This window comes from Hordeum vulgare, chromosome 6H (genome assembly GCF_904849725.1).
Source record: "Hordeum vulgare subsp. vulgare chromosome 6H, MorexV3_pseudomolecules_assembly, whole genome shotgun sequence".
NCBI lineage: Eukaryota > Viridiplantae > Streptophyta > Magnoliopsida > Poales > Poaceae > Hordeum > Hordeum vulgare.
Window position 1 is genome coordinate 333,789,707 of NC_058523.1, and position 10,239 is coordinate 333,799,945.

Here is a 10,239-nt window from a genome sequence, read left to right on the forward strand (position 1 = left end):
GAACACTCGGGTTAAACTTGACGAGCCTAACATGTGCACACATGGCCTCGAAACACATGAGACCGAAAGGTCGAGCATTAATTGTATAGTTGATATGATTAGCATAGAGATGCTTACCACTGAAACTATTCTCAACTCATGTGATGATCGGACTTGAGTTAGTGAATTTGGATCATGTACCACTCAAATGACTAGAGAGATGTACTTTTTGAGTGGGAGTTCTTAAGTAATATGATTAATTGAACTAATTATCATGAACAAAGTCAAAAAGGTCTTTGCGAATTATGATGTAGCTTGCGCTATAGCTCTACTGTTTTTTATATGTTCCTAGAGAAAATTTAGTTGAAAGATGATAGTAGCAACTTTGTGGACTGAGTCCGTAAAACCGAGGATTATCCTCATTGCTGCGCAGAAGGCTTATGTCCTTAATGCACCACTCAGTGTGTTGCACCTCGAGCGTCGTCTGTGGATGTTGCGAACGTGTGACATACACGTTTTTGATGACTACGTGATAGTTCAGTGCATAATACTTAACGACTTAGAACCAAGGCGCCGAATACATTTTGAAATGTCACGGAACATAAGAGATGTTCTAAGAGATGAAATTGAGATTTCATGCTCGTTCCCTTGTTGAGAGATATGAGACCTCCGACAAGACTCTTTGTCTACAAAGTAAAGGAGAAAAGCTCAATCATTGAGCATGTTCTCAGATTGTCTGAGTACAACAATTGCTTGAATCAAGTGGGAGTTAATCTTCCAGATGAAATAATGATGGTTCTCCAAAGTCACTGCCACTAAGCTGCTAGAGCTTCGTGATGAACTATAACTTATCAATGGTCCGGAAATGAAGATTGATATATAGGATGGTTTCAGTTGGTCATCGGAAAGTTTCGGGCAATTCCGACACTGTACCGGGAGTGACGAATGTGTTCCGGGTGTTTACCGGGAGGGTCCCACCCACTCGGGAGTGAGCCCAAGGCCCTAGGGTGGCGCCACAAGTCCCTAGTGGTCTGGTGGAGTTAGCCCAAGAGGGCTATGGCGCCACATAAGAAAATACCAAAAGAAAAGAAAAAGAAAAAGGAAAGAGGGAGGTGGGAAGGAAGAGGAGGACTCCTCCTTCCCAAACCGAAATGGACGAGGAGTCCTCCTCCTCCTAGCGACTGAGACACCTCAAGGGCCTTGTCCCTCAAGGCTAGACTTTGCCACATGCAACTCTAGCCTATTCCACATAGTTTTACCTCTAGATCGGATTTCTGCGGAGCTCGGGCGGAGCCCTGCAGGAGTAGATCATCACCACCACCGGAGTGCCGTCATGCTGCCGGATAACTCATCTACTTCTCCGTCTTGCTTGCTGGATCAAGAAGGTCGAGATCATCGTCGAGCTGTACGTGTGCTGCACGCGGAGGTGCCGTCCGTTCGACGCTAGATCGGGACGGATCGTGGGACGGATCGCGAGACGGTTCGTGGGACGGATCGTGGGATGGTTCGAGGGACGGATCGTGAAGATGTACCACTACATCAACCACGTTTCTTAACGCTTCCCGCTGAGGGATCTACAAGGGTATGTCGATCTAATCTCTGCTCATAGATGGACATCACCATGATAGGTTGATACGTCTCCAACGTATCTATAATTTTTGATGGTTCCATGCTATTATCTTGTCAAACTTTGGATGTTTTATGCATTTTATATCTTTTCTGGAACTAACTTATTAACTCAGTGCCAAGTGCTAGTTCCTTTTTTTTTCGTGTTTTTGACCTTTTTCAGAGGAGAATATTAAACGGAGTCCAAGCAGAATAAAACTTCCGAAAAGATTTTTTCCGAAGCAGAAGGTACGCAGGGAGCTTGAGAACCAAGGCAGAGGGCACCAGGGGAGGCCACAAGCCCCCTAACCGCGACCGGGGGGGGGGGGGGCGCCTAGCAGGCTTGTGGGCCCCCTGTGGCTCCTTTGCCCTACTTCTTCCGCCTATAAATCCCCCAAAAATATGAAACCACGGGAGAGAGCCATGAAAATACTTTTCCGCCGCCGCGAGCTTCTGTCTCCGCAAGATCCCATCCGGGGCACGTTTTGGTGCCCTGTCGGAGGGGGGATTCGGACACGGAGGGCTTCTTCATCAACACCATTGCCTCTCCGATGATGCGTGAGTAGTTCACCATAGACCTTCGGGTCCATAGCTAGTAGCTAGATGGCTTCTTCTCTCTCTTGGATCTTCAATACAAAGTTCTCCATGATCTTCATGGAGATCTATCCGATGTAATCTTATTTTGCGGTGTGTTTTTCGAGATCAAATGAATTGTGAATTTATGATCAGATTATCTATGAATCTTATTTGAGTTTCTTCTGATCTCTTATATGCATGATTTCATATCCTTGTAATTCTCTTCGAGTTGTGGGTTTCGTTTGGCCAACTTGATCTATAATTCTTGCAATGGGAGAAGTGCTTGGTTTTGGGTTCATACCGTGCGGTGACCTCACCCAGTGATAAAAGGGGTAGCGAGGCATGCATCGTGTTGTTGCCATCAAGGGTAAAAATATGGGGTTTATATCTATTGCATTAATTTATCCCTCTACATCATGTCATCTTGCTCAAGGCGTTACTCTGTTTGTCATGAACTCAGTACACTAGATGCATGCTGGATAGCGGTTGATGTGTGGAGTAATAGTAGTAGATGCAGAAAGTATCGGTCTACTTGTCTCGGACGTGATGAATATATGTATGATCATTGCCTTAGATATTGTCATGAATTTGCGCGGTTCTATCAATTGCTCGACAGTAATCCGTTCACCCACCGTAATATTTGCTATCATGAGAGAAGCCTCTAGTGAACACTATGGCCCCCGAGTCTACTTCACATCATATTTGCTATCATGAGAGAAGCCTCTAGTGAACACTTCAGATCTACACTATGGCATTGGGGACTGTTCTAAGTGAAGCTTATCCAAGTAACTGTCGCAAACTCATCTCTTGCATTTACTTTTTTTGCGTCTCATTTTCTCTCCCCCACTTCTGAAAAACAAAAATTTACAAAAATATTTTCCTTTTTCTTTTGCCTTTCCTTTGCTTGTGTGCTATGTGCCTTCAATATGCTTGCATCTTCGCTTGCTGAAAATCTATTGATGTGGATCCTCATCCACTTGCTAATCTCTTTAAGAGATCCAATTATGTTGAACCAATTGCTAGTGAGTTGAGTGCACTTGACTATCTTTATGGAGTTTTGCTTGAGATGCGTGAATCTGAAAATCGTGATGAAGAAATTTATGAAGTGATTCATGAGGACTCCTTGAATGAAAAGCATGATTGCAATGGTTTCACTATAAATCCTATTAGTGTCAATCATGCTAAAAATATGCAAAACCCTAAGCTTGGGGATGCTAGTTTTGCTATGTCCACTACTTGTTGCAATGATCGTGATTGGGGTGATGATTTTTCTTATGATCTTGAAAATTTGTTTAAGCGTCATGATGAATATGATATTTGCAACAATATTGAAAGTGGGTTTGGAGAAGTCATGACTTTAGTTGATGATAATCGCACTATTTTTGAAGAGCGTCAACTTTGCATGCATGTGGATCATGAAAAGAATATCCTATGTGATAGCTATATTGTTGAATTTGAATATGATCCCACATGTAATTGTTATGAGAGAGGAAAATATTGTGGTAGAAACTTTCATATCACTAAATCACCTCTCGTTATGTTGAGATTAATATTGTCTCTTTCTTCTTCCTTGCACATGGTAACTATTGGTTGTCTTGACAATCTGTTTTCCTATAAAATTCCTATGCATAGGAAGTATGTTAGATTTTCATATGTTTGTCACATGTTTCATGATGCTCTTGTTGTGCTTCAATTCTTGTGTTTTTTGTGAGCATCATTGAATTATCAATGCCTAGCTAAGGGCGTTAAACAATAGCGCTTGTTGGGAGGCAACCCAATGAATTTATCTTTGCTTTTTTCTTTCTGTTTTGTTGCGTCCACTCCATCATAATTATGTTATGATTGTGTTTTTTGTGTTTCTTTTTGTGTTTGTGCCAAATAAAACCTTTATGACTAGTTTTGGTGATGGTTGTTTGATCCTGCTGGAAAAATACAGAAAATTTTCGCTGACGTAATTATTTTTCATTTTTATCCAGAAAGAGCTTTTGAGTTGATTCTTTTTGCTGATGGTTTATATGCCAATTTCCCAAACTGTCATAATTGTTCAGAATTTTTGAGATACCAGAAGTATATGAAGTATACAGATTGTATAGACTGGTCTGTTTTTGTCAGATTCTGTTTTTGTTGTGTTGATTGCTTATTTTGATGAAACTATGTATAGTATCGGGGGGTACTAGCCATGGAAAAGTGAGAATACAGTAATGTAACACCAATATAAATAGAAATAAAGTTTGCTACAGTACCTAAAGAGGTGGTAGTTTGTTTTCTTGTGCTAATGATATCACGAGTTTCTGTTTAAGTTTTGTGTTGTGAAGTTTTCAAGTTTTGGGTGATGTTCTCATGGACAATGGGACAAAGAGTGGAAAGAGATCAAGCTTGGGGATGCCCAAGTCATCCCAAGCCAAATTCAAGGACACCAAAAAGCCTAAGCTTGGGGATGCCCCGGGAAGGCATCCCCTCTTTCGTCTTCAATCCATCGGTAACATTACTTGGAGCTATATTTTTATTCACCACATGATATGTGTTTTGCTTGGAGCGTCGTGTATTATAGGAGTCTTTTATTTTTGTTGTGTCACAATCATCCTTGCTGCACACCTTTTGAGAGAGACATGCACTCATCATGGATTTTCTAGAATACTCATTGAGCTTCGCTTATATCTTTTGAGTTAGGCAATTTAGCTCACATGTGGTTCACTTATATCTTTTGAGCTAGATAACTTTTCTCTAAGTGCTTCACTTAGATCTTTTAGAGCACGGTAGTGTCATATTTTGGAGTGCGCTCTCTGAGTAACTTGGTAGTTGGCTTGTGCTATGAAAGTAGTCCTAGAGTTGATAGGCATCCAAAGAGGATACAATAAAACTTCCATATTCTTGTGCATTGATTAGAAAGAGAAGTTTGATTCCTCTCAATTAGTTTTGAGACATGAATTTGGTAATATTAAGAGTCATGTTAGTAGGGTGTTGTGAATCTTGAAATACTTGTGTTGAAGTTAGTGATTCCCGTAACATGCACGTACGGTGAACCGCTATGTTAGGAAGTCGGAGCATAATTGATTTATTGATTGTCATCCTTTGTGTTGCGGTCGGGATCGCGCGATGGTTAACACCTACCAACCCTTCCCCTAGGAGTATGCGTTTAGCACTTTGTTTCGATTACTAATAAAAACTTCCGCAATAAGTATGTGAGTTCTTCATGACTAATGTGAGTCCATGGTATAGATGCACTTTCACTTTCCACCATTGCTAGCCTCTCTAGTGCCGCGCAACTTTCGCCGGTACACAAAACCACCATAGACCTTCCTCAAAACAGCCACCATACCTATCTATCATGGCCTTTTCATAGCCATTCCGAGATATATTGCCATGCAACTCCCACCGTTCCGTCTCATGACTTGTACCGTCACTTACATATTGCCATTGCATGATCGTAAGATAGCTAGCGAGATGTTTCAACGTCATACACCAAGCTAGATCGTTGAACATCCCGGTACACTGCTGGAGGCATTTCCTATAGAGTCATCATCGTTCTAACCATTGAGCTGTGAGTAAATGAAAGTGTGATGATCATCATTATTAGAGCATTGTCCCATGTGAGGAAATAAAAAAAGAGGCCAAAGTTGCCCACACAAAAAAAGAGAGAGATATGTAAAGAGGCCAAATAGCCCAAACAAAAAAAAGAGAGAGAAAAAGAGAGAAGGGACAATGCTACTATCTTTTTCCACACTTGTGCTTCATAATAGCACCATGTTCTTCATGATTGAGAGTCTCTTGTTTTGTCACCACCATATACTAGTGGGAATCTTCATTATGTAACTTGGCTTGTATATTCCAATGATGGGCTTCCTCAAAATTGCCCTAGGTCTTCGTGAGCAAGCAAGTTGGATGCACACCCTCTAGTCTCCTTTTGAGATTTCACATACTTATAGCTCTAAGTGCATCCATTGCATGGTAATCCCTACTCTTTCACATTGATATCTATTGATGGGCATCTCCATAGACCTTTGATACGCCGAGTCGATGTGACCATCTCCTCCTTTTTGCCTCACAACCTCCAGCATACTCTATTCCACCTATAGTGCTATATCCATGGATCACGCTCATGTATTGCGTGAGAGTTGAAAAAGGTTTGAGAAAGTAAGAGTGCGACAACAATTACTTGGCCAATACCGGGGTTGTGCATGATTTAAATTCGTTGTGTGGGGATGATGGAGCATAGACAGACTATATGATTTTGTAGGGATAACTTTCTTTGGCCTTGTTATTTCGAAAGTTCATGATTACCTTGCTAGTTTGCTTGAAGTATTATTGTTTTCATGTCAATAGCAAACTATTGTTTTGAATCTTACGGATCTGAACATTCATGTCACATGAAAGAAGTTACAAAGGACAAATATGCTAGGTAGCATTCCACATCAAAAATTCAGTCTTTATCACTTCCCTACTCGAGGACGAGCAGGAGTTAAGCTTGGGGATGCTTGATACGTCTCGAACGTATCCATAATTTTTGTTGGTTCCATGCTATTATCTTGTCAACTTTGGATGTTTTGTATGCATTTTATAACTTTTTTGGGACTAACTTATTAACTCAGTGCCAAGTGCTAGTTCTTGTTTTTTCCGTGTTTTTGACCTTTTTCAGAGGAGAATATTAAATGGAGTCCAAACGGAATGAAACCTCCAAAAAGATTTTTTCCGGAGCACAAGATACGCAGGGAGCTTGAGAACCAAGGCAGAGGGCACGAGGGGAGGCCACAAGCCCCCTAGCCGCGGCCTAGGGGCGGGGGTGGGGGGGGGGGGTGGGGGGCGCCTAGCAGGCTTGTGCCCCCCCTGTGTCTCCTTTGCCCTATTTCTTCCGCCTACAAATCCCCGAAAAATCTGAAACCACGGGAGAGAGCCACGAAAATACTTTTCGGCCGCCGCAAGTTTCTGTCTCCGCAAGATCCCATCTGGGGCACGTTCTCGTGCCCTGCCGAAGGGGGGATTTGGACACGGAGGGCTTCTTCATCAACACCATTGCCTCTCCGATGATGCGTGAGTAGTTCACCATAGACCTTTTTGTTGGGTAATGTAGCATAAATTCAAAATTCTCCTACGCATATTCAGATCTTCCTATGGAGAGACCAGCAACGAGAGAGGGGTAAGAGCATATTCATACCTTTGAAGATCGCTAAGCGAAAGCGTTCCTAGAACGCGGTTGATGGAGTCGTACTCGCAGCGATTCCGATCTAGTGCCGAACAACGGCACCTCCGCGTTCAACACACGTGCAACCCGGTGACGTCTCCCGCACCTTGATCCAGCAAGGAGGAGGGAGATCTTGGGGAAGAACTCCAGCAACACGATGGCATGGTGTCGATGGAGAGACGAGGTCTCCCGGCAGGGCTTCGCCAAGCACCGGCAGAGAGGAGGAGGAAGAAGAGCAGGGCTGCGCCGAGAGAGAGGGAAAAAACAGTGTCTCTCAATGGCCAAAAGTGCCCGATATATATAGGGGGAGGGGAGAGGGGGTGCCACCCCTAGGGTTCCCACCCTAGGGGGTGCGGCAGCCCCCCCAGATGGGAGGTGCGGCGGCCAGAAGGGGGAGGAGGGGGTGGCGCACCATCTGGTGGGCCTTAGGCCCACCTGGCCTAGGGTTTGCCCCCCCTTTTCTCTCCCTTGCGCTATGGGCTGAGTGGGGAGGCTCACCAGCCCACCTAGGGGCTGGTTCCCACCCCCACTTGGCCCACCTTATCTCCCGGGGTCGTTGCCCCCCTTCGGTGGTCCCCCGGGGCCACCTCCGGTGGTCCCGGTGGTCCCGGTACGTTACCGGTGATGCCCGAAACACTTCCGGTTTCCGAAACCATCCGTCCTATATATCAATCTTTACCTACAGACCATTCCGGAGCTCCTCGTGACGTCCGGGATCTCATCCGGGAGTCCGAACAACTTTCGGTAACCTCGTATAACAATTCCCTATAACCCTAGCATCATCGAACCTTAAGTGTGTAGACCCTACGGGTTCGGGAGACAGGCAGACATGACCGAGACACCTCTCTGGCCAATAACCATCAGCGGGGTCTGGATACCCATGGTGGCTCCCACTTGCTCCATGATGATCTCATCGGATGAACCACGATGTCAAGGATTCAATCAATCCCGTACACGTTCCCTTTGTCTGTCGGTATAGAACTTGCCCGAGATTCGATCGTCGGTATACCTATACCTTGTTCAATCTCGTTACCGGTAAGTCTCTTTACTCGTTCTGTAGCACGTCATCGTGTGACTAACTCCTTAGTCACATTGAGCTCATGATGATGTTCTACCGAGTGGGCCCAGAGATACCTCTCCGTCACACGGAGTGACAAATCCCGATCTCGATTCGTACCAACCCAACAGATACTTTCGGAGGTACCCGTAGTGCACCATTATAGTCACCCAGTTACGTTGTGACGTTTGATACACCCAAAGCACTCCTACGGTATCCGGGAGTTGCACAATCTCACGGTCGAAGGAAAAGATACTTGGCATTAGAAAAGCATTAGCATACGAACAATACGATCTAGTGCTAGGCTTAGGATTGGGTCTTGTCCATCACATCATTCTCCCAATGATGTGATCCCGTTATCAATGACATCTAATGCCCATGATCGGGAAACCATGATCATCTATTGACTAACGAGCTAGCCAACTAGAGGCTTGCTAGGGACACCTTGTGATCTATTTATTCACACATGTATTACTGTTTCCTGTTAATACAATTATAGCATGAACAATAGACGATTATCATGAACAAGGAAATATGATAATAACCATTTTATTATTGCCTCTAGGGAAAATTTCCAACAGTCTCCCACTTGCACTAGAGTCAATAATCTAGTTACATTGTGATGTATCGAACACCCATAGCATTTTGGTGTTGATCATGTTTTGCTCGTGGAAGAGGTTTAGTCAACGGGTCTGCAATATTCAGATCCGTGTGTACTTTACAAATATCTATCACTCCACTCTGGACATGGTCCTGGATGGAGTTGTAGCGGCGCTTGATGTGCTTCGTCTTCCGGTGAAACCTGGGCTCCTTGGCTATGGCAATGGCTCCAGTGTTATCACAGAAGAGTGTCATAGGACTCCACGCGCTTGGAACCACTCCAAGGTCGGTGATGAGCTCCTTCATCCAAATTCCTTCATGAGCCGCTTCTGAAGCAGCTATGTACTCCGCTTCACATGTAGATGCTGCCACGACTTCTTGCTTGCTGCTGCACCAGCTCAGTGCCCCACCATTCAACACATATACGTATCCGGTCTTTGACTTAGAGTCATCCGGATCTGTGTCGAAGCTAGCGTTGACGTAACCCTTTACGACGAGCTCTTCGTCACCTCCATAAACGAGAAACATTTCCTTAGTCCTTTTCAGGTACTTAAGGATATTCTTGACCGCTGTCCAGTGTTTCGTACCGGGATCACTTTGGTACCTCCCTACCAAACTTATGGCAAGGTTTATATCAGGTCTGGTACACAGCATGGCATACATTAGAGAGCCCACGGCTGAAGCGTAGGGGACATAACTCATCTTCTCTCTATCTGCTGCCGTGGTCGGCGACTGAGTCTTACTCAATCTCATACCTTGCAAAACTGGCAAGAACCCTTTCTTTGAGTTTTCCATATTGAACTTCTTCAATATCTTGTCAAGGTATGTACTTTGCGAAAGACCTATGAGGCGTCTCGATCTATCTCTATAGATCTTGATGCCTAATATGTATGCATCTTCTCCAAGGTCCTTCATTGAAAAACTCTTGTTCAAATAGGCCTTTATGCTCTCCAACATCTCTATATTATTCCCCATCAATAATATGTCATCCACATATAGTATGAGGAAAGCTACAGAGCTCCCACTCACTTTCTTGTACAGACAGGCTTCTCCGTAAACCTGTATGAACCCAAAAGCTTTAATCACCTCATTAAAGCGAATGTTCCAACTCTGAGATGCTTGCACCAGCCCATAGATGGAGCGCTGGAGCTTGCACACTTTGTTAGCACCCTTAGGGTCGACAAAACCTTATGGTTGCATCATATACAACTCTTCCTTAAGGTTCCCGTTAAGGAACGCTGTT